This window comes from Carassius gibelio, chromosome B13 (genome assembly GCF_023724105.1).
Source record: "Carassius gibelio isolate Cgi1373 ecotype wild population from Czech Republic chromosome B13, carGib1.2-hapl.c, whole genome shotgun sequence".
NCBI classification, from domain to species: domain Eukaryota; kingdom Metazoa; phylum Chordata; class Actinopteri; order Cypriniformes; family Cyprinidae; genus Carassius; species Carassius gibelio.
In genome coordinates this window covers 5,470,387-5,493,014 of record NC_068408.1, presented here as the reverse complement: position 1 = coordinate 5,493,014, position 22,628 = coordinate 5,470,387, and the positions used below count along the sequence as shown (strand labels likewise).

Below are 22,628 nucleotides of genomic sequence, written 5' to 3'. Positions count from 1 at the left end.
TTTTAAAAGTTGTATACATTTATTTGATTAGACGTACAGTAAAAACAGTAATACTCTGAAATATTTTTACAATTTAAAATAAATGTTTAAATTTTAAAATGTAATTTATTCATGTGATGAAAAGCTGATTTTTTTTAATTGAAAACTGTTGTTAATATTTTTGCAGAATCTTTTAGTCTTTCTCAATTTTTTTTATTAACAGACAGTTCATAAGAACAGCATTAATTTGTGATGAATTTTTTTGCATAAATAAAAAGATTAATTAAATTAATAATTTAATAATAATAATAATAATACTATTACTACTACTACTACTACTACTACTAATAATAATAATAATAATAAAAATAATAAAACACTTACCCAACTAACCCTAAACTTTTGAATTTGGCCAGTTGATCAAACCCACTGTAAAACCAGCAAATATAACTGGCCGAAAAAGACCAGCAAACTAGTTTATGCTGGTTTAAGATGTTTGTTTGTTTGTTTTGTTTGTTTGTTTGTTTTTTCCAGCAGGGGTAGCACGAACAACAGCTAACAAGGTCTGAATGTATAAAACGTGTAACATTGTCCTTTGTTTGTCCTTCATAGTCTTGTGATGGATTGCTTCGCCTCTGTAGGTTTCTTCAGTTCCATGATAGAGTCAATCTAATGCGTGTAGGTGAACTTAATTTTCCCACATACCTCCATCACTCGAATGAATTTCTGTCTGTACTCTGATTTGGCGTTGTGCACTTCAGCACTGGATCTGTTGGGCGTCTCTCGCAATCTCCTTTACCGTCCTTCTACTCTATCCTTTCTCCATATAGTGCTCCTACTGGTTTTCCTCTTTCTTTCTCTCTCTGGAACTCTCTCGTCTTTTCCCAAACGGGATTATTTACTTCAGATTCCAGCTGAATTGCTCCATTCGCCGCAGGACTGCCTGGAGCCACATAACAATCAAAGCAGGATCATCCTCTCCTCACAAACCCCAGAGAGATACAGAGAGAATATGGAGACATGGATCTAAGGTCATGGATTTGCTGTTCTTTAGCTGCAGGGGAATAAAGGTCACGAACAGCGAATAATCGGGTGCACGGGTGAGAACGAAATATAAAAAATGAAGGAAACAAAATCTGTCATCATTTAGTCACACTCATGTCGTTCCAAACCTGTATGCCAATTTATTTCCTGCAAAAAACAAAGGTGAATTTTTGAAGAATTTCCCAGGCCTTTTTTTTTTTTATATATATAAAATAATAATAATGAACACGAATGAGGACTGAGGCTGTCATGCTCCAAAATACCTCAAAAAAGTACCATAAAAGTAGTCTATACTACTGGTACACTATATTCAAACTCTTTTGAAGTCAAGTTATCATTTTTGTGTAAAAGATATATAAATTTAAGTTTTTATTTGTTTAAAAATCTTAATATTAGCTCTAGCTTTCCTTGGTAAGTTCATTAGAAAAGAAGCAATGTCTGATTAATCAGTAAAAGTTCAGACTCCCTGACTCGGTGCTCCAGTCTGAGCTACAATATCATAATGCTTCAGAAGTGTGTTTGTCATTTTTGGAGTTTTAAACAGGATCTATACAGCAAAAAAAAAAAAAAAAAAAAAAAAAATCCTCTCATTCCGGGCTTCATAGAAAATTTTCTCTCTGATAGTCTGGAAACTGTAAGCTCACTGTAGGCCATATGCTATGTTGATTTGTCTATTTGCTGAATATCTAGTTGTACTTTTTTAGAAGTGTCCTATGTTTAGTCGTATGTTTAGTTTATGCTTAGTATGTGTCAAATCTTGTTTTAATATTGCACATTGGAGTATGGGAGAAACGCAATTTCAGTCTGCTGCGTAATGTACTGTTGCATGGTTGATTGACAATACATTTGACTTGAACTTGGGTGAGTAAATGATGACAAATATTTTTATTTTTAGATGAACTCTACTTTTAACCCGATCCCTCAAAGTTGAGTGTGTACTTCAGTGGACTCTCACTCAGAATCTGCAGCCATCGACACTGAAACACAATTCAACACCTCATTGAGATTCACCTTGCATTAGCTGTCACCTTGTTCCAATTAACATGTGGGGTGGTGTACGGAGTACGCAAATAAATGTATAATTCATCATTAACAAGTCAGTGTAATGTAAGCGGAATTAGGTTTCAATGAATGATTAATAAGCCTGAACATGTAGTCACTTTAAATACAGCTAAATAGTATAGTGTAAGCTGTTTAAGTGTTACAAGTAAGTTGACACACTCTTTAACAGATAATTGCTCCCACTAAAAAAAAGTTTCAAGGATTAGACTTTTGACAAAAATATTAGGTATGCAATTTTTTTTTTATAACAAAGCTTCATTTATTTGATCACAAAATACAAAACAAAAATATTGTGAAATATCGTTACTATTTAATTGAACTTTTCTGTTTGAATAGGTTTTAAAATGTCATTTATTCCTGTGTTATTAAGCTGAATTTATTGCATCATTACGCCAGTATTCAGTGTCACAGGATTCTTTACTACTACTACTAGTACTACGAATAATAATAATAATAATAATAATAATTAATATTATTATTATTATTAAGAGTGCTGAAAACTGGTATGCTGCTTAATTTTTGTGTTTAATATATGCATGTTAGTTTTTTGGAAGCCATCATATATATATATATATACATACAAATCTTTGTTGGATAGTTCAAAGGAACAAGTGTGTGCAAGTGTGTAACCAGTAGTTGAAACCATTTCTTTGCCATACATTTTACCTAAGCAAGAGCATAAAGTAGAGGTAACACTGACCCTTGATACCATTGACCAATTATTTCCATTATGCTGATGCTTTTCACCAGATGCCTATATTTAAACCTTATAATTAGTGGGAGTCATGACCTAGCAGTTGACGTCCTAAACGCTGGGTTTATTATCACCCTTTTGTTCTCATAGAAAAGTTTATTTAGGATACATGCTGTACTTGAATGCTAACAGAAATGAATTGTAACTTCATTACAAAAAGGCACATCTTTATGGATACGCTGACCTTGAGAGAGACTTTAGCATCAGATGTCGTTTAACTCAGCTAACCTCAGCGTTGATCTGTTGAAGGCCGGGGATCTTTCACCTGTCAAAGCTGAAGTGTCACAAAGCGCTGCGAATCACTTCTGTGTGAATCACTCTGAAAGGGCAGACGAATCTTCACAGACATCCAGAGACAATGCTTCACACACACACAGAGATTTCCTTGTGGATCGGGACGGAAAAAAAAGAAAGTAGGAGAGGTTATATGGAAAGAAAAAAGAGAAATGAATTAAAGATGACAGTGAATCATCTATGAGGATTTGAGGGTGTATGAGTAGAGTTGAGAGGAAAAGGCCTCTGTCAGTAAGTCTAATGTCCCTGAACGGCACAGAAATGTGTGAGTGCTCACACACACACTGTCTGAAGAAAGTTCAGTGTTCTCTCTCTCTCTCTCTCACACACACACACACACACACACATCGGTTTTCCTATTGCTATCTCTCATTCTGTTTCTTTCTGTCTTTGTGTTCCCTTGTTCTTATTGTGTAACCAGACTTCTCACTGTCTGCAATTCATTCTGACCATGAGTCAACCACTAAGATTAGACCCTTCATTTGACGTGAAAATGACCTTATTGTTTAAAATGAATTAATCTGAAGTAGAGGAGCATAATAATATGTCAGTGCAGGAGACAATCTCTGTAAAGATTTAGAAAGGAAATGAGTAGAAATACATTACTGTACAAAAGTTTGGGGTTAGTATTTATTTATTTTTTAATTAAGAAATCGGTCTTGTTCAGTGAGGTTTCATTAAATTGTTCGAAAGTGTCAATAAACACATTTGTACTTTTACAAAAGATCAAGTAAATGTTGTTCTTTTGATCATTGATATTAATAAAAAAAATGTTTCCTGAGTGACAAATCAGCCTATTAGAATGTTTTCTGATGGATCAAGTGACACCGAAGACTTGAGTAATGATGCTGAAAATTCAGCTTTGCATCACGGGAATAAATTACATTTTAAAGTTAATTTAAACGAAAACCATTACTTTAAATTGTAATAACATTTAAGATGCTTCCTGTTTCACTGTATTTTTGATAAGATGAATGCAGTCTTGGTGATAAAAAAAGACAATGATGTTTAAAAACATAAAAAATACTTACTGTACTTAATTATTTAATTTAATTTTTATTACTTAACACATTTATGAACTGAGAATTAAAGGGGGCGATATAGTTGCCTTTAAAATGTATTTTTGAAGTGAATGTTATATACTTTAGGCAGTTACTTATGTCAACATGCAGTTGAGCTAACTTTAAATGACTTGCTCATTGATTCTCTTATGGCTGTGACAGTAGTTGACCTCAAAAACAAAATTATACTGTTTTCTGATTTCACTCCACAAGTCAGTTAATTAACTTTATATCGATTAGACACATTAAAATAATTAACTCTGAAGTCTGAAACATACATTCACTGATCAGCTTTGACCACTGAAAAAGAGTTGGCTCATTGGCTCAAATCAGACTATTCTGATCCCTTTGTTTGCTTGGATTGTTTGTGATTGTTGCCTATTTAATGTCTTTACATATAGGTCATGATTAAAAATGTAATTATGAATTGCTTTGAACATACCTTGTAAAATGTGTGACCAGGCTTATGTACAGTAGCTAGAAGGCTTTGTGTTGACATTGCTGCTTAGATGTTGCTGCTTAGTGACATTGCTGCTTAGTGTTTTAGGCCTAAAACAACTATAGAAATCAAGCTAGACAGAACTGTTTGGGTTGTATATCAGTTCTTGTGTATTCTGTGGCAGATAATGGAGTTTAAAGTCTGTGCTGATCAGCTCTTCTCTTACAGGCAGTGAAGGTGTTGCTATTTACAGTAAAATGTACAGTCCAGCACTATGTCAAAACCATGGGACTCCTTTCCTTTCAGAAAACTCAAACACGTTTCCACATACACCCTTTTCTGTTTAAAGAGTGACTTTTATACGCTCTGTAAAGTGAGTCGGACACTGATTGAAAAAGCCTCTGTTACAGTGCAGTTATTTGTCCATGTATGCTGATAAACTATTATGGTGCAAAGGCATCGTTGTGTGTATTGTGATGTTGTGTGTGTTTGAGGGAGAGAACTGAGCTTTGTGCTCTAGACAGAGACTCAAGACAGTAAAGCATTCGTTAGGAGACAGAGGGATTCATGAGGCTGCCGTGGCCTATATTCAGGATTTACAGCCTGGGCTCTGCTGCAGTGGGCAGAGGAAGGTAACGCAGGGACTTGCTGCCTATACAACACTATTAAAAAATAAAATAAAATAAAAATAGTGTAGGACTTCAAAATAATTTTAACTCTGAAATTGCTAGTAAATTTAGAAGCAGCAAATAAATAGCAAATCCCACATTCAATGAAATGCATCATCTATGGGAGGTGGATCTTTCTCTGTTATGGCTCCTAAACTTTGGAACACATTGCCCCTTTCTCTTCGGACAATAACCACAATCCGCAAATTTAAGTCTAAACTCAAAGCCTATTTGTTCAACCAATGCTATCGGTTATAACTGATGACTATGATGCTGTATTATTACTGTGGCATGCAACTGCAGACACATGTTCTGGACTTGGCAAATGTCTTGTCCATCTAAGTATGACATGATTGTTTATTCGATTTTGTCATAGTAAAGCGTCCTTGATATTCTACCAAGCATAAGAAATTGCACACAGTGTTGTGTAAATCAATGCATTTCAATTTTGTTGATCCATATTTTATTGGTTCTTTTAGACAAGGAATGGATGTATCTTGCTTACATCAATGATCTAATCATAAAGCATTCTGTGATTGTGTTCACCATGAAATTTGTGATACTGGCTTAAATCCTTGGTGCATCACTTCCTATCACACCTTTTAGTTGATTCAATGTTTCTTTGTTCAGGCTACAGAGCTACTTATATGTAATAATTTACATATCTTATTTTATTTATTTGTATACATTTGATCCCTTATTTATTTCAGTTTTTTTTTTTTTAACTATCACATCTAAAGCAGATTATGGTGTTCAATTATCTGACCAAATATAAATCATGTTATCTGTTAAATGTATGTATATGCATTTGGCACTGCTAACATTATTATAATTTTTTTCTATTCTAAAAAAAAAATAATTTAATTTAATTTAATTTAATTTAATTTCTTGCAACATAAAGCACAGTATTCAAAATGTCAAAAACACGTCTCAAAAGCAAACATTTGCAAACACCTTTGCCATAATATTAATTCCTGTTAGATTTTTGTGTTACAAATATAACTGTGTGTTGTGCTTTGTAAAAAGTGTTTTATGAAATTGAAAAAAAATGTAGTCAAAGGCCAAGAATCAGTGTACCATTTTGCAGATTTGGTGTGTGGTTCTGGTGTTTCAGAGTGTCAGGTTTAAGAAATTGTGTGACAAGTAAAAAAAAAAAAAAACCTGTAAGACTGATTAAGGTCTAGTTTTCTCTGAAGTGGCCGGTTTTATAAGAAATGTAATCTGGTCCAGATTATAAAACATTTGTCATTGCACTGCATGGTGCACATTCATTTTCACATTTTTTTAGCAACTTTCTGAGTAAAACAGCAGTTGTTCAGAACAGCGTCAGGTACAATCCTCACCTTAATTATAAATTGTGACGTCCCATTGGTCACCTCCAGTGTGAACATGGAGGCTGCAGTGGCCTACAGAATATTCAGGATTTACAGCCTGGGCTCTGCTCGACTGGACAGATGTTTTTCTCCCAGCATTCTTTTCCTCTGACAGCATCCTCCCTCTCGACTCCATCCTCTTGGTTATCTTTCATCACTAAAGCACTTCAACGGTATTTCATTATACTTCCTTTAGTTAATTTCCTTCTGCACCTTTTCCCTTCTACACCCTCTCTCTCTCTCTTTCACCACCCCATCTCTCTAATTCCCACTTCAATCCCAGCATTCCTCTCCGCTCCGCCACCTCCTCACCCGAGGGTCCCGTAAAGCAGACCGTGACACACTCTGGTGATTTGGATAACAAATAACCTTGGAGAACCGTCTGGATGGGGAACACGGCTTACCAGCAGCCATGGACAGGTGTGACAATGAGCCAGCATGCAACAGGAGGAGCAGGGAGATATATTTAGGGTCTGATCTCTCTAGTGGCCGGGGTTTGGTAGTATTAGGGGGATAAAGTGTGGATTGGTCAGACCCCAGCTAATGTGTCTCTGTCAGTCCTGACAGTCTGTTAAAATGGAGAGTCATCTTTCACCGTGGCTTGGCCGATTTTGGGCCAGTCAGCAAATTCACATTTCCATGGTGTTCAGATGAAAAATTGTAACAGATTTTATGCTCTATAACTAAGCTAGACTACCATTATCTCTCCGTTAGTAAAAACAAAAGAAAAAATAATGGATAAATAAAAGTCTAATCTATTTTGTCATTTCAGTGTTTAGTATTTTATATATATATATATATATATATATATATATATATAATTTATTTAAATAAACAAATATACATTTAAGTGTCAGTTAACAGTAACAATAGAGAGATTATATGAGGAATTAAATACTAGTATATAGATCTAATCTCTCTCTCTATATATCAGAGAATTAGAAGCATATGCATACAAAAAAAAGCACAGTTATTGGGTATTTGATTCATTATGTGATTAATTTATCTATTTCAACAATATTTATCTTGTGTCATCCATCTTTCACTGAGCTAGCTGAAATGGGACCCACTTTATATTAAGTGGCCTTAACTACTATGTACTTACATTTTAATTAATAATTTAGTACACTGTACTTATTGTGTACATACATGTTTTTACATTGTACGTATATTTAAAAAAAAAAGACATGTAATTACAACTGTATTTAATTTCTGTAATTACATTTATAATTACACTGTTGACCCATACTTTACACCTTAACCCACCCTTAAACTTACCCATACCTCCAACCCTCTCCCTAACCTTACCCCTATCCCACCTCAATAGCAGCAAAAGTGTTTTACAATACAATATGAACACAATAAGTACATTGTACTTATTTTTTTTTATGTAAGTACATAGTAGTTAAAGCCACCTAATATAAAGTGGGACCCTGAAAGGTATTGTGGGATTGTGGGAATTTGATTAAACAAAAAGGTTTTGCCTTGAAGTCACCTACAGTATGATGCCTACAAATCATTTCTACATAGGGAACTTGCTAGGTTTTTTAACAGAGCTATACTCTATCATATGCATCTAATTCATGAACATAACATTTATAACCAGAAAAAAAAATACTTATAATTGTATTGCCTTCCTCTAGTCACACATGCACCTGCTGATCAACTGATTTGATCATACAGAACCTCCTGCAGTCCCTCTTTCTGTCAGCTCTAGTTAAAGACAGGAGGAAGTGCTTCAGACCGACGGGAAACCAGAGGCCACAAGAGGCTCTAATTGCAAAGTGGGACAGAGTCAATAAGGAGAACAAATTAAAAATGGCGGCTAAATAGAAACAGGCCTCAACTGATTGCACCGAGGCGACAGAGACTAGACAGAAAGTTAGTGAGACATATAGAGAGATACAAGATGCAATTAATACCCCCCCCCCCCTTTTTTTCTTTTCTTTTGAAGAACGAAAGGAGTATCTAATTGGAGCAGTTTAAATGGTAGACGGATTCATTTATTTTCTAAATCTCATTTTAATGATTTAATACTACATAATGAACATTGCACATGTATTAAAATTTATGAAGTGATCTGTTTCTCTCTCTCTCTCTCTCTCTCTCTCTCTTTCTCTCTGAGATAAAGCCAGAAACAAACTAAAAATTTTATAAAATCCCTTTGCAATCTTTTATAAAGGACTAAAGCACTTACGTGCTTTTCAAAATAAAAAGAGCGACTGCACAAAACACTTGAGAAAAAAAAGGGGAAAAAAGATACAAATTGAGAAGTCTATAAAACCATCTCTTTGTAAAACTGAAGTGTGTGTTTTTAGAGTTTGGCATCTTCTCATTATTACATAATTATTACTAAGTAGTTATTGTTGCATCTATGTGGAGTTTGAGAGTGTTCTCTGAATGCTGTTTCAGTTTTTATTTATTTTTATTTATTATCACTTTTTTAAAATCCAAAACAAAGTATGATATCCAGAGTGGTCTCATTGGCTTTATTATGTAAAATGGATGCATACTGTACATTTGGATTATTATTTTCATAGACTTTTAAAAATGTCTGAGTTTTTCTGCCCCTAGTGTTCATTTTAACTGGAAAATTATTTATTTATTTATTTGAGTTTTGCAGAAAAGTATAGAGGGATGTATTTTCATGAGCTGGGACAGTGCATTTGATTTAACCTGAAATTGTAAAATAACAACATACAGACTTAACATACATATATGAATACTAATGACAAAATGTTTTTTATGAGAAAAATGCAGAGTAGGAAACAATATGTTTTGATATATTTCCATTATCCGGGATCTATTCTCGCATCAGAACAAACTGAACTGAGAACAGATGAATTGCTAAAATTGTGAGCTGTCGAGATCAGACTGTTCTCATCTCTGAATTGTCCATGATAAACTAGCAGTACTGTGAAACCATTGTGCCTGTACCATTGTGCAATTTCTATTACCTGAGCCCTTTCAGAATTGCCACTTTTAAAGGGTTAGAGCCTGAGTCAAGGCATAGTAATGGCCTCTTCAGACTGGACAGCACATCAGGCAACTCATTTAGAGCAGTGTACAGTTACAAGCCCTTTAGACTTATGTCACGGCTTCAGTGAATCAGGAAATAAATGCATCATACATTTCTTTTACCTAAAAGCTGTGTTTATGACACTGCTAGGCGGGAAAAAAGTATGTACCTAATACATAGTGAAAACATTTGTGCTTGGAGTTCTGCCTATTGCTTTGATACATTGCAGAAGGAAAACAAGAATTCTTGCCTTTATGAAACTTTCTGTTATGCTCTCTGTGAATTAAATGAGTTCAGGAACTGAGGCACGATGACAAAAGGTTAAGTCGCACGTCAGCCTGCTCGACAACCAGTTTGACCTTCTCCTGGGAAAAGATGAACTTTTATTATGGCTGAATTGCATTGCATTTTCACGTCATGTAGAATGTCATATGGTGTCTGTTACAGCTGTCAAACTGATTCGATTCAGATTTATATGCATTCTGAATGTGCTGTTAAGTGGTTTTTTTCTCTTGCGTGATGATGGTGGTGGTTGACGGTGTTGCTGACAAGTCCTGTTTGGTTTTGAGTGTGCTACTTTATGGTTTATGGATAGCGGATTGATGGGTTAATCTGTTATTGACAAAAACCCATCTCAATAGTTCTTCCATTGCTGGAATGGCTGAGAAGGGTCAACTGTTACGGCCTCTAGAGGCGGGAATCACTGACACCACATGCTGTTTAATTTGACACGTGAAGCTGTTCTGCACTGAGCAAACAATTTGGTTTAAAACAGACAAAGGAACTGTTTATATCACTGTAAAGTAATTAATTTGTTAACTAGATTCTGCATTAATAGAGAAAGAACAGCAGTATGTTTGCTCTCTGAGAGGATGCTAACATTAGCAATACCTCAAGAGGTTATAACAATGTGGCAAATATTCATTTAACAAATGTTTAATGTCATAATTTTTATGTTCAGCTGGTCACTTTTGTGCATTGTTGCAAAGTTGCATATTTAAAGCTATAGTGACCTGAGAAAGCAAATCAACATGTTCATGCAGCAGAAATGTAAACAAATTAGAAACGCATCCGATTTCAGTTTTCTTTTTGTTGTCACTGTAATACATATTTTGTTATTTCGATTAGATAAGTGTTTTAAAATGCAAGCAAGTATGAAAGTACGGGACATAGATTATACAGGCTGTATCTAATTTCAGTATGACTCTTTGGATTTATATGAAATGGTAACATTTTACAATAAGAGTCTATTTTTTAACATTAACTTGAGGTAATCAGATGGTTCAGTCTGATTTGGTGAATCAGTTCAAGAATGATTCATTTATGAACAAGATATTGCTAGACTGAGGCTATGGATTACTGTTTTATCATAAATCTAATCACTTAGAAAAGCATTAACACGACTCTCCTCCACAAACTCTGTACATGAGCAATGATAATATTGATATTCACTGTAGCACCTTTTGTATGATTGCTATTTAGTGCAACACAAAGGAAATAATTAATAACAAGAAAAGAATCACTTACCTAACCAATAATCATCTCTTTCCACTCATGCTCTAAGCAATCTCTCTTACATTATTAAGAGGCCAGGGGGCTAAATTACCATAACTCTGAGAGCGCTTGCTTCCCACCCTCTTCCCTGTGTTTATCAGACGCCACCAATTAACAATATCTCAAACGGCAAACACACTACTGAATATAATGCAATAAATTAGTTGGGCAGCACATCGGCCATGAAAGCTATTTGCCTTTTTCCAGTGAGAGGGAGAGAGAGAGAGATGACAAACATTGGATTTGACATTACGAAATGGATTACATTTTAGACCAATTAAAATTAAATGGGCTGCAATGAGTGTTGACCCTGACCAAATTGGGCACTACTGATCTCATCAGCACTGTATCTCCTATTGGCCAGACGGGTAGTCTGATTCCAGCGGTCGTCATGGTGAGAAAATGAGAGGGAAAGAGAGGACTGATAAGCACGCCGCCAGGCCTCTGGAGGAGCCTGCGTGCATCTGTGTCACTGAGTCACAAATAAAGTGGTAGTAATTGTAGTATACAGATTCCAACTCATATAATTGTTTAAATGTTCCAACTTCCAAGAGTATATTTAAAGTTTGGCAAAACTGCCTCCTCTTTTTTTTGCTCCATCATTATGGAACGAGTTATTATGAAACACTTCCCTCTTTTATTTTTTTTTTGACTGATTTTGTTAGACAATGATTGTGCCAAAAGAAAGACATCAAAGATGCCTACTTCCATAATGTACTTCAGAGTAAAACATCTCTAGGCAAAGAGATGAGTAAAACATCTCTTAGACAAGCAACATCTATCATTTATTAGTGAGTTCAGTGTTGTTGTCGTTTTTGTTGTTATTTATTTAAAGGTTTTCAGATACAAGATGTCACATTTTTGTGTCCGCATCAAAGAAATATGTACTTTTTTAATATACATGAAAAGCATATTAAATGCTAGTAAAGTGTTTAATATAAAATTTAAGATAACTTTTCTGAAAATAAGATGTTAAATGTTGTTTCACTGTCATTCAGTGTTACAGATATATTTATGTAAAAAAAAACTTTTACATGACCTAAAATATATAAAAATATAAGTGATTTTTTAAATGATCAAAATTGTCTTTCTGACAAGTGGTTAAAACCTAGTGGTTTCAAGAAGAGTAGCAAAACAAATCATAATAATTAATAGATTTAAGGGTTTAGGGGTAAAGATTAGGTTTTAGGGGCGGGACTTTGATCGTTTTAATGTCATCCAATGGTTTCTGTTTTAAATATGCCTGATTTTTTGGTGTATATATTACATTGTATGTAGTACATTGAATGACATCATGGTATAAATGCCTGATAGTTATTATTTTTTCTCCAAAAAAAAAAAAAAAAAAAATGAATATAATAAACAGGACACGTTACAATGTATGGAGAAAAAAAGCTAAATATAAAGGTTTATTTAACTGATATCATTGTTTTTATTATAACAATATATATATATATATATATATATATATATATATATATATATATATATATATATATATATATATATATATATATATATATATATATATTTTTTTTTTTTTTTTTTACATTCTAAAATGGACAAATGACAATAAATAGAAGAAAAAGGTAAGGGTAGGATTGGGAATTGACCCAAGCCGAATGCAATCTCAGGTCACTTTACGTGGCACTGCACAACATGTGGGAGCATGTAGCTTGTACAGTAATAAAGTAAATAGTCCCTTAATTATATTTGTGTCATTAGCACTTATTTTTAAGTCATTGAATCATTATCATAGGAAATGATGACATCACTAGTCATTACTGTATTACCTGTTTTGCCAGTTTCATTTAGCTATAGCTGGGTTGCCAAAGCTCTCTTTTGAATCACTGTAAACATATGCTGTGTGTTTCTGTTTATTCAGCATTTCAAGAGCACATAATGTTTTAAAGACTGCATTTTATTTGTATAAATTAATTTTAAATGCAACTTTGTTATGTTCAATATTTATGTGCAATTTATATTGTTTCGAACAAAGTCTTTTTGAGAACATTTTGCTCTGATTGTGTGACACAGACGTACAGGAAGACTGTATACAGCATATGGGTCTGTCCACATCGGTCCCTCATTCTCTGAGCTGCTTCCATCCTGAGAGGCACTTCAAAAGCGTGCGCTTACCCGCAACAATTAAACATAGCAGTGTGGCAGACGATGTTTTGATTGCTCATTAAGATGGAGAGGCAGAAGCCATTGCTGCAGATGCTCTTGTTATCACGCAAGATAATTAATGTGGAATGAACAGAGAGTAATGGAAAGAAAATCAAAGGTGGAGAAGACGGGAATGGCGATAGCCGTGCAGAGACGAGCTGTCACCCCCTCTTCGTTAGAGAGAAGAGTCTCTGTTTAATGTCTCCATCAAGGCAAGATGACCTTAGAGTCAGCAGTATCAAGGGAACTGCTGTAATTGACATGGCAACCTATCAGAACAGAGCTTGTGAACTAACTTAACCTAACAACCCGGCACTTATGCTCATATATTATATGCGAAGAGTCTCTTTGCATAGTATTTTTTTCTCTCTTTTCAGACAAAGTTTTTTTTAACTTATTCAAATGGTTTGAAATATAATCATAATTTTATATTACCACAATGATGTCCATGATGTGTGTGTGTGTGTATGTGTGTGTGTGTGTGTGTGTGTGTATAATATTATATATTTTATAATATATATGGCAATATTTATCAAATCTATTTTTTTTTCACAGTCCAGTTCACATAATATTTGCCTTGTATTGTCTTGAGACCCTCTTTACAATATTTCCAAAATTTGATTCATAACATTGATTATGTATGCTACATTAGAAGGTCTAGGTTTTGGAATAGAGCTAATATTACTTGTATTATTACATGTTTAGAAGCTGACCTGAACTGCATCTCAGCTGCATTAAATATGAATAGTTGAACAAATGGCAGTGGTGCAGAGTGGAATCTTGTCTGGGACATTTTGTGTGTGTGTGTGTGTGTGTGTGTGCGAGAGGAAGTGTGTTTGTTAGTACGAGAGTCAAGTGTGTCGTGACCGGAGACCAGTGTCTGCCCTTTAGAGGTGTTACTGTGCTAAACATGCTCTGAACTCTGTTATATCTCGAGTTTTTCCACTTCGCTGAGTACTTTCTTCTCCTCTCTCTCTCTCTCTCTCTCTCTCTCTTTCTCTCTTTCTCTTCCTTGCCTTATGCTCACTGTTTGAGGAACCCAAGAGGTGCAGACAAATTAATGAATCACTCATGCAGTTAATGTAACATAGATCTTACGTCTAACACATTTTCTAGAAGTATTCACCTCTGTGGCATAGTTTTATTCAGGTAAGCATGAGGGCAATATGCTGTAAGAATTTATGTTGTTAATGTTATGACAATCATTTCCATTGGACCAAACGACCATGTATTGTCAATGCAATTCATATATATTGGGCTGGTTGGTTAAGTTATTTCGGTCATTCATTGCAAAATCCACCTCTTTTAAATTGCGTCAGTCCTGATTATCCTATAGAGCTTTATTTTGCCATAATTACTATAATTACTGTCTGTCTGTACATTATCCTTCCCTTAATTTTCTCCAGCTGTTGTAGGGAGAATTCAGATTCAATTTTCTCTGATGTCTGTCATCGTCATCTTATAAGTCACTTTGCATGAGGACAGAACATTTTCTGTTGCTTCTGAAGGAATGCTTGCTGTAATGTTAGTGCTAGAAATTGATTTTTTAAATTCTTTTTATCATAATTAATTACATGACATAAAATGACAGTGTTAGGCTGAAAGGAGCAAAACACAGTGGTTGCTTCTTAATGAAAGCTTTGGCTCATTTCCACACTGGCAGAAGACGTCCTCAATCCCTCTTAGCATTTTATTAAGGGCCAAGGTGCCCTCATAAACTATTCTGATTGGACCGTTTCAAATGGACAAACAGTTTAACCTTTTATCATGAGGGGGGTGTCTGAATGACCTCTTTAAGGAATTGTACTAAAGACCGGAGACTTCTATAACTCTACATAAGCAGAAGTCAGACGCAGCAGGGATTCAATCACAAACATGATCTTCATCACATCATGTTATAATTGCTGTGTTTATGCTGCTGTTTTGTCATTAATGAGGTTTGAGAGCAGAATGATAATGCATGCAATTATTAAAAGATGGTTATTCCTGCCTTTTCTTTAAAACATCCGGCAGATTGCAGTACATTTATAATTCAGACAGAGTGGAGATAAATGTTTCATGGGTTCCACGCAATAAATGGTCCTATTTTACATAATTGCAATTACAGAAATCACTCCATTATGATGATTTGGTGTTCTGAAAACGGTTGTGCTGCTTAACATTTTTCTGGAAAAACTTTTTTATTTTTATTTTTTTGCTTACAGGAATAGTTCACCAACAATAAAAATAATAATAAATAAATAAAAAAAAAGTGAAAATGTACTCACCTTCAGGCCACCAAATATATAAATTAGTTTGTTTGTAGAAATGTAGCATCACATCACTTGCTTACCAGTGGAACCTTTGTATTGAATGGGTGCCGTCAGAATTTGAGGAAGTTTTATTATGGATTATGAAATAGAATTTTGGCCAGAAGTTACAATTTAAAGTTTAAAACACCTTAATGATGGATTTGTGTCTTACAAACATGCAGCTTTTCACTTCACAAGACGTTAATTGATTTACTGGAGTCTGAATGTGGATTACTGTTTGGACTCTCATTCTGATGGCACCCACTCACTAAAGAGGATCCTTTGGGGAGAACGTGATGTAATGGCAAATTTTTCCAAATTTGTGATGAAGAAACTCATCTAAATCTCGGATGGCCTGAGGGTGTATTTTTGAATGCTATTCATTTTCTACTTTTGATAGTTGCCAGTATGCAGCAAGCAGTATGCTTGTATTCCATTCTAAACATAGCTACGAATACAAAATGTCAGTGGTCATGAAAGCATGGGGTGAAGCTCAGTAGTTTGTCAGACATGACAATGGTTCCTCTGTTTACTTGTACATTTTTAAACCGTGTTCATATGCTAACAGGCTAACACTTTATGCTGATGTCAGCTCAACCTGTCTGGATGGCTTTTTTTTATTTTTATACATCTCTTCACAGGCTGACTGTGATTGCCTCTGAAGAAGTTCCCTGCCAGCACATCAGCCGGGCTCTCTGAGCAAGTCCTCTTCACCGTCATTCTGTCCAGAACTCACTGCAGTCTCCCGTGAAGGTGCGGGTAATTTAGAAAGACGATTTGTGCTGCAGTTGAAATCAGTGAGAGCAGGAAATGCATGCAAATAGCAGTTGCAGGAATGAATTTATAGTTGCAGGTTTATAGGAGCTAAAGAGATTAAATATGCTATGGTATATTAGCATATTTGGTATTTTTTCATGTAAAGTGACAAAAAGCACCATAAATGTGTCATAAAATCAGTTCATAACACTCGTGCACTATATTCCAAGTCTTCTAAAGCATGATAGCTTTCAAAGTAATCCCATTTACTAATTCTTTCAAATTTCTTTTAGACTTGTGCTCATTTAAATGAAGCCTTGCATCAAGCTTGATGTCACTGACGTCATTGGCTTTCAAATTTAATTTGTTAATAATGTTGTTGGGGCTATGTTAAGGTGCTTTTTTGCATTTTTGCAAACCTCCAAAAACATACCTGTACATTACAATTTTAGCACCACTTAGTAGAATTAATATAATATAATATAATATAATATAATATAATATAATATAATATAATATAATATAATTTTGCAGCCATGTTTGAGCTTGGCTGTGCTTTATAGTTCTTTTTGGAGCTTGGGAAGAAAAATCACCATCCTTATACAGAAAAGAGGATATATATTTCTGCCTAACTTCTCGTTTCATGAAAGAAAGAAAATAATACAGACTTGTAGTGACATAAAGGCTAAATGATCACACAATTTTCATTTTGGGTGAACTGTTCCTTTACAATAGATTCAAATTATATTTGAACACCGGTCTGCTAGTTTAAACATGTCCACTTGGAAAGTAATGTACTGTGGAAAAGAAAAGGGGATAAGATTAAAAGAAAAGAAAAAAAAACCCTCTGAGCTATTTGGCCACTCTCCACAGAAATCCAGATCCTGCTGGTCGTTCTCTATGGCTCTCCAGGTGAAAGGAATCAAACAGATGGAAGTGGAAGCAGTATTGTATGACAGCTGTGCTGTGGCTGTCTGGCACGACCGGTGGGCAGAGGGCTCCATATTTAGGAGCGAAAGGTGAGTGAGTCGCAGTCCCGCTGCTAAAACCCTTCTACTGCATTCACAGCTTCCAACTCCTAATTTATATTTTCCTATTCAAGCGCACCTCTGCACTCAAAACTGACCTTTTGCCAATCAGGAAGCCCCAGGCAGCCTGGCTTTCAACACTTGTTTGTGTGTGTGAGAGGAAAAGACAGATAGACAGTACTTGTTTGTGTGTGTGCTTAACTACTGCCGTACACATATGCACCAGTCTTAAACACGCTGGCTGGCTGCAGGGTTTAGCTGACGCATGTTGACAGTTTTACTCCAGAAAGGTCGAGAAATGTCTAGGGAACTGTGAGTACACAACTGTGCCTTAAAAGGCTTGCATCATACTTTATTTATTATTAAACATTTCTCTGAGTTTTACTTACAATGTTAAGTATGTAGGATGTTTTCTTTAAAATAATAATAATTATAATTATAATTATAATAATAAAATATTTAATAATTATAACATTTGGTAATTTTTGTTCATACACAAATTTTGTTTTTATATGATGTGTGCATGCGTGTGTGTGTATACAGTATACTAATGCTAATAGTAATTTACAATGTCTCAAAAGTCGTCCCTCACTATGTATATTAGTATATAAGTATAAAGAATGTAATTATACTATTGCGTTAAGTCAATATTAATATATATATATATATATATATATATATATATATATATATATATATATATATATGTATATATATATATGTATATATATATATATATATATATATATATATATATATATATATATATATATATATATATATATATATATATATATTAATATTAATATTGACTTAACGCAATAGTATAATTACATTCTTTATACTTATTCTATAATGCACACAGTTAAAAATTACAACAATTAAATCCCTGGTATATTGTAGTTATTTACAGCTTCTCTGATGATCCAGAATTATTTTTGAGTACATTTCACAAGTAATGACAAAGGAACATCAAGCATTGAAATTATATTAAACATGACATTTTGAAAAAAAAAAAAAAAAAAAAAATACTGAAATAGTATTTTAATTTAAAATGTACTCTATTTTCAGTAATATTTATTTACAGTTTTTTAAATAAATATTTGCAGTGAATAATTTGTAATGGTCAATTTTCAATTTCAAATTGCGTAATATGGGTAAACATGTTTGCCTTCAATAAATCAATATCACAAAGAACTAATAGCATAAGAAAGTGGCTTATACATCAAAGTTATACAGAATTCCATAACAACCTTTCAAAAAACATCACAATAGAATCTAGAGATGTTTTCAGAAGAGAAGCAGGAGAGAGGTGTTTCTCACAGATCGACCCGAGGTGCTTTTACTTGCACATTCTGTCTGACAGATCCACAGCTGTACGATTCACTAACCGTCAGTGGGAATGACAGCACCACTGGGCATGAATCTCATGAATCCCGTATGGCTGATCGGGTCAGAAGCCATTTCCCATTACAAATGCCCTATAAATATTCACCAGGTCATCTATAAATTAGCCGCTGAATATTAATACTCTGTAAAGGATCAATTAGCATATCACATCATCCACTATGAGATATTCAGCCTGTTTGCATCTCATCTCTTAAATTTCTCACCCTCTCTTTCTTTGTCTGTGAGCAAAAATCTCACTCTCCGGATCCCATGCTATTGTCTTTAACTGTTCCAATCCAATCTGTGATGAATTATTAGTGTCATCTTTCATTAATTAATGGCCCTTTACGCTGACTAAGTGAGCGAATCGCCTCACAGATGTGCCAGGGAGACTGTCGTATCAAATGCCTCCTTAGATTTCTGAACTGATGGTGGTTTAGCCAATCACACGCATCTATCAGGGAGGTAGATGTGCCCATGAGGTTTGCTTGACTGGCAGAGAGGAAAGTGTGAGACTTAAGACTTCACTAAATGACCCTGCCAGCCATTCGGTCTTTATGACACATTGTGTCAAATCAAGGCCCAGCGAGAGGACAATTTATTAAAAATGATCCACAGCGATTTGTTTGGCAATTTTCAGAGCTGATTTGACAGCTCGCTGTCAGGCTATATCTATGAAACATGTCTTCATTTAAACATTATATTTAGATTTGTGCATTTGGCAGGTGCTTTTATCCAAAGTGACTTACACTGCATTAAAGGTGTTATATCTGTCTGTGTCTGTGTCTTTATATCTGTCTGTGTCTATGTCTGTCTGTCTATCTGTCTGTTTTTGTCAGTGTCTGTATCTGTATATCTGTCTGTCTGTCTGTCGGTGTCTGTTTGTCTTTCTGCCTGTCTGTCTGTGTGTGTTTGTCTCTCTGTCTCTGTGTCTGTGTCTGTCTGTCTGTCTGTGCCTGTGTCTGTCTCTGTGTCTGTCTGTCTGTTTTTGTCAGTGTCTGTATCTGTATATCTGTCTGTCTGTCTGTCTTCGGTGTCTGTTTGTCTTTCTGCCTGTCTGTCTCTGTGTGTTTGTCTCTCTGTCTCTGTGTCTGTCTATTTGACTCTCTCTGTCTATCTTTCTTTCTATCTGTCTATCTGTCTGTGTGTCTGTCTGTCTGTCTGTCTGCCCGTCTGTCTATCTGTCTGTGTGTCTGTCTGTCTGTCTGTCTGTCTGCCCGTCTGTCTATCTGTCTGGGTCTGGATCCGGGTCCGTCCGTCCATCTGTAGGTACATTGTTTAAATTCAGTTTAGTTATTGAATTAATTTGAATGCATTTTGAGGATGCTGAGCCTCCTTTATTAAACTGATCCTAAAACTATCCTCATATTTTTGCTGTCACAGAAGACAGCCAATCGTTTACGTTGCTCAACCACAAGTGTCCTCAGTTTAAATGTAATAACAGAGCGATAGCAAAGTCTTCTCTCATTCTTAGACCTAACAGAGTAACCACAACAATTCGTTTAAAACAATAAAGTCCAGAGTACCATAAATGCATTGACACGGGTCCAAAGTATTACCTCCCTCGGTTGTCATCGACTGCCCTGATGGTGGATGATAAAAATTCTTTCATTTTCTGGGGTATTGCAGGCGAGGGGACAATTCTTACATTAATAACATCCAAGGTGGTTGTGTCCAGGCTGGATCTTACACACGGGGTGAACTAAAACCTTTTATGTCTTTGTATTGGCGCCAAAGTATTACGAGCAGATATTTATTATGTGGGTTTCCCTGGATAGCAGGCAAAATGGTCCGGTTATAAATGCAAAAGGTGAGGCCTGCTTTTCGGCTTTTAAGAGTGCATTTTTCTTATAAATACATTGCAATCAATTCCATTTTTTTTTTTTTTTTTTTTTTTTTTAGTTGTGTGTAAATCCTGTTGGTTCATTTCATTCAATCCATTGATTTGTACATAATACGAGACACAACTAGAATGTGGAGTAATGCAACATACAGTCTAGCAGCCATAAAAATAAAAATATATAAATAAATTTTCTGTTGATCAATGGAGGGTCTAACCAACCAAAACAGGCTTGAAGCTAACTGTATGTGTGGAATGTTTTCAGAAAATGTACAGTGACAATGTAAGCAGATGTAAGAGGAGGAATAAACACTCAGGAATGGGAATGCTCGAAGATGAAAATACACAGATGATGCAAGAACAATGTAAGACAGTGATACATAGAAATACAAAGCGAGAGAGGGAGTAAACACAAACACACTGAGATCTCTCCCCACGTGACTGACTGTACAGCTTATTACTTTTTGCGTAAACTTCTGTGTAGTCTGTAGTGTTTGTCTAGTCTCATAATAATTTGAGTTAACCTTGAAAAAATCATAAGATATCATATTGGTTGGCTCAGACAAAACATGCAATCTTTACTCCTACTGAGGGAGAGGTGTTGTTTAGTTTGCTTGCTATGCTATAAACTTTATTTCAAGAAAGAAAATGTATGCCTACATCAGTAAAAAAATGCATTATATATTAATTTATGCACCACATGTTAGAAATGTGTGATGTCTGTAACCTGCAGAGCATGGCGCTAGCATTGCCAAAGTCATGGGTTTGATTCTCAGGGGATTCGTGAACCGTATGCAAATATCTTCAAAACTGTGAATAGAACGTTCACCAAATTTATATATATATATAAAACACGAGTTATATTTTTAGTTTAACATTTTTTAGGAATTTTTTATATATTTGGTTTTATTTCAGTTTTTATAAAAAGTTTTTTTTTTCAGCTAATATTTGTATTTTGTTTATTTCTGATTTATTTTACTTAAACTATCTTAATAGTTCTAGATTTAGTCAACAATATCAACATTGATAAATTTCATAACATCAGTTATAGTCAAAGTATTGTTATATTTCATTTTAAGCAATGCAATGTTGCTATCTCCACTATTGTCACTGTTCATTTTTACAAACATTTGTAAATATTTTGTTTATTTTTCTGTACCCTTGATGTACAATATGTCTTCATAGTTGGTTAATTTGTGTGTGTGTGTTGGTTGAAACGCCACAAGTGAATTTAAGTTATTTTTACCGCTATGCACATTTGCACTTTCTGTGTCTTGAAATGGAAGATGGTAAATATTCATCACTCTTGTTCTACACAATCCACTGCTGTACACTGATGAGCAGATGTTTGCTCCCCGCGTCTGTCAATCACATGAACCCTGAGCATAAATCTTTTACAATCTGTGATGGTGATGTGAGGGTGACGTCTTTTTCACCAGTTATCACATTGGTTTGATGTTTTCTCAGGCTCTCAACCCCTTGACTAACGTCTGCTGATCTGTTGCTCATTTACATATCAGATCTAACACACATGGATACACTCATACTCATGATTTCACACACTCATTCAACATCATAATAACCATCCTTCTGTCAGTCACACTTGTCTTTGTATAAGCAGATGCCTAGCTCAGATTTGTCTGATGATATTTACAATACAGATCAAATATCTTCAGTCGTATGTCTTGATGGTCGGTTCATGCAATCATATTTTGGTACATTTAATGTTGCCTAGGCTAGTGCAGTCGAGTGACCACGTGCTTTTCTTCCTTATATAAACTTAATGGTAACACTTTATGTTAAGGTCCAATTCTCACTACAGTAATAACTAAATAATACGTATGACTTTTAACTCAACAAACTCTGAATTTACTTTATTTACTTAATAGTTAATGAGGTAGTTGTTAA

The 22,628-nt window shown here is 34.7% G+C and overlaps 1 long non-coding RNA gene across 1 annotated transcript in view; it reads left to right on the top strand.

Moving 5' to 3' along the window:
- The window catches only part of LOC127969713 (uncharacterized), a 33,380-nt gene that overhangs the window by 7,975 nt on the left and 2,777 nt on the right, over positions 1 to 22,628 (top strand). Inside the window, exons 3-4 of the long non-coding RNA XR_008156336.1 lie at positions 16,349 to 16,460; positions 17,337 to 17,482. This is a non-coding gene — a long non-coding RNA (uncharacterized LOC127969713). The remainder of the gene's footprint in view (positions 1 to 16,348; positions 16,461 to 17,336; positions 17,483 to 22,628) is intronic.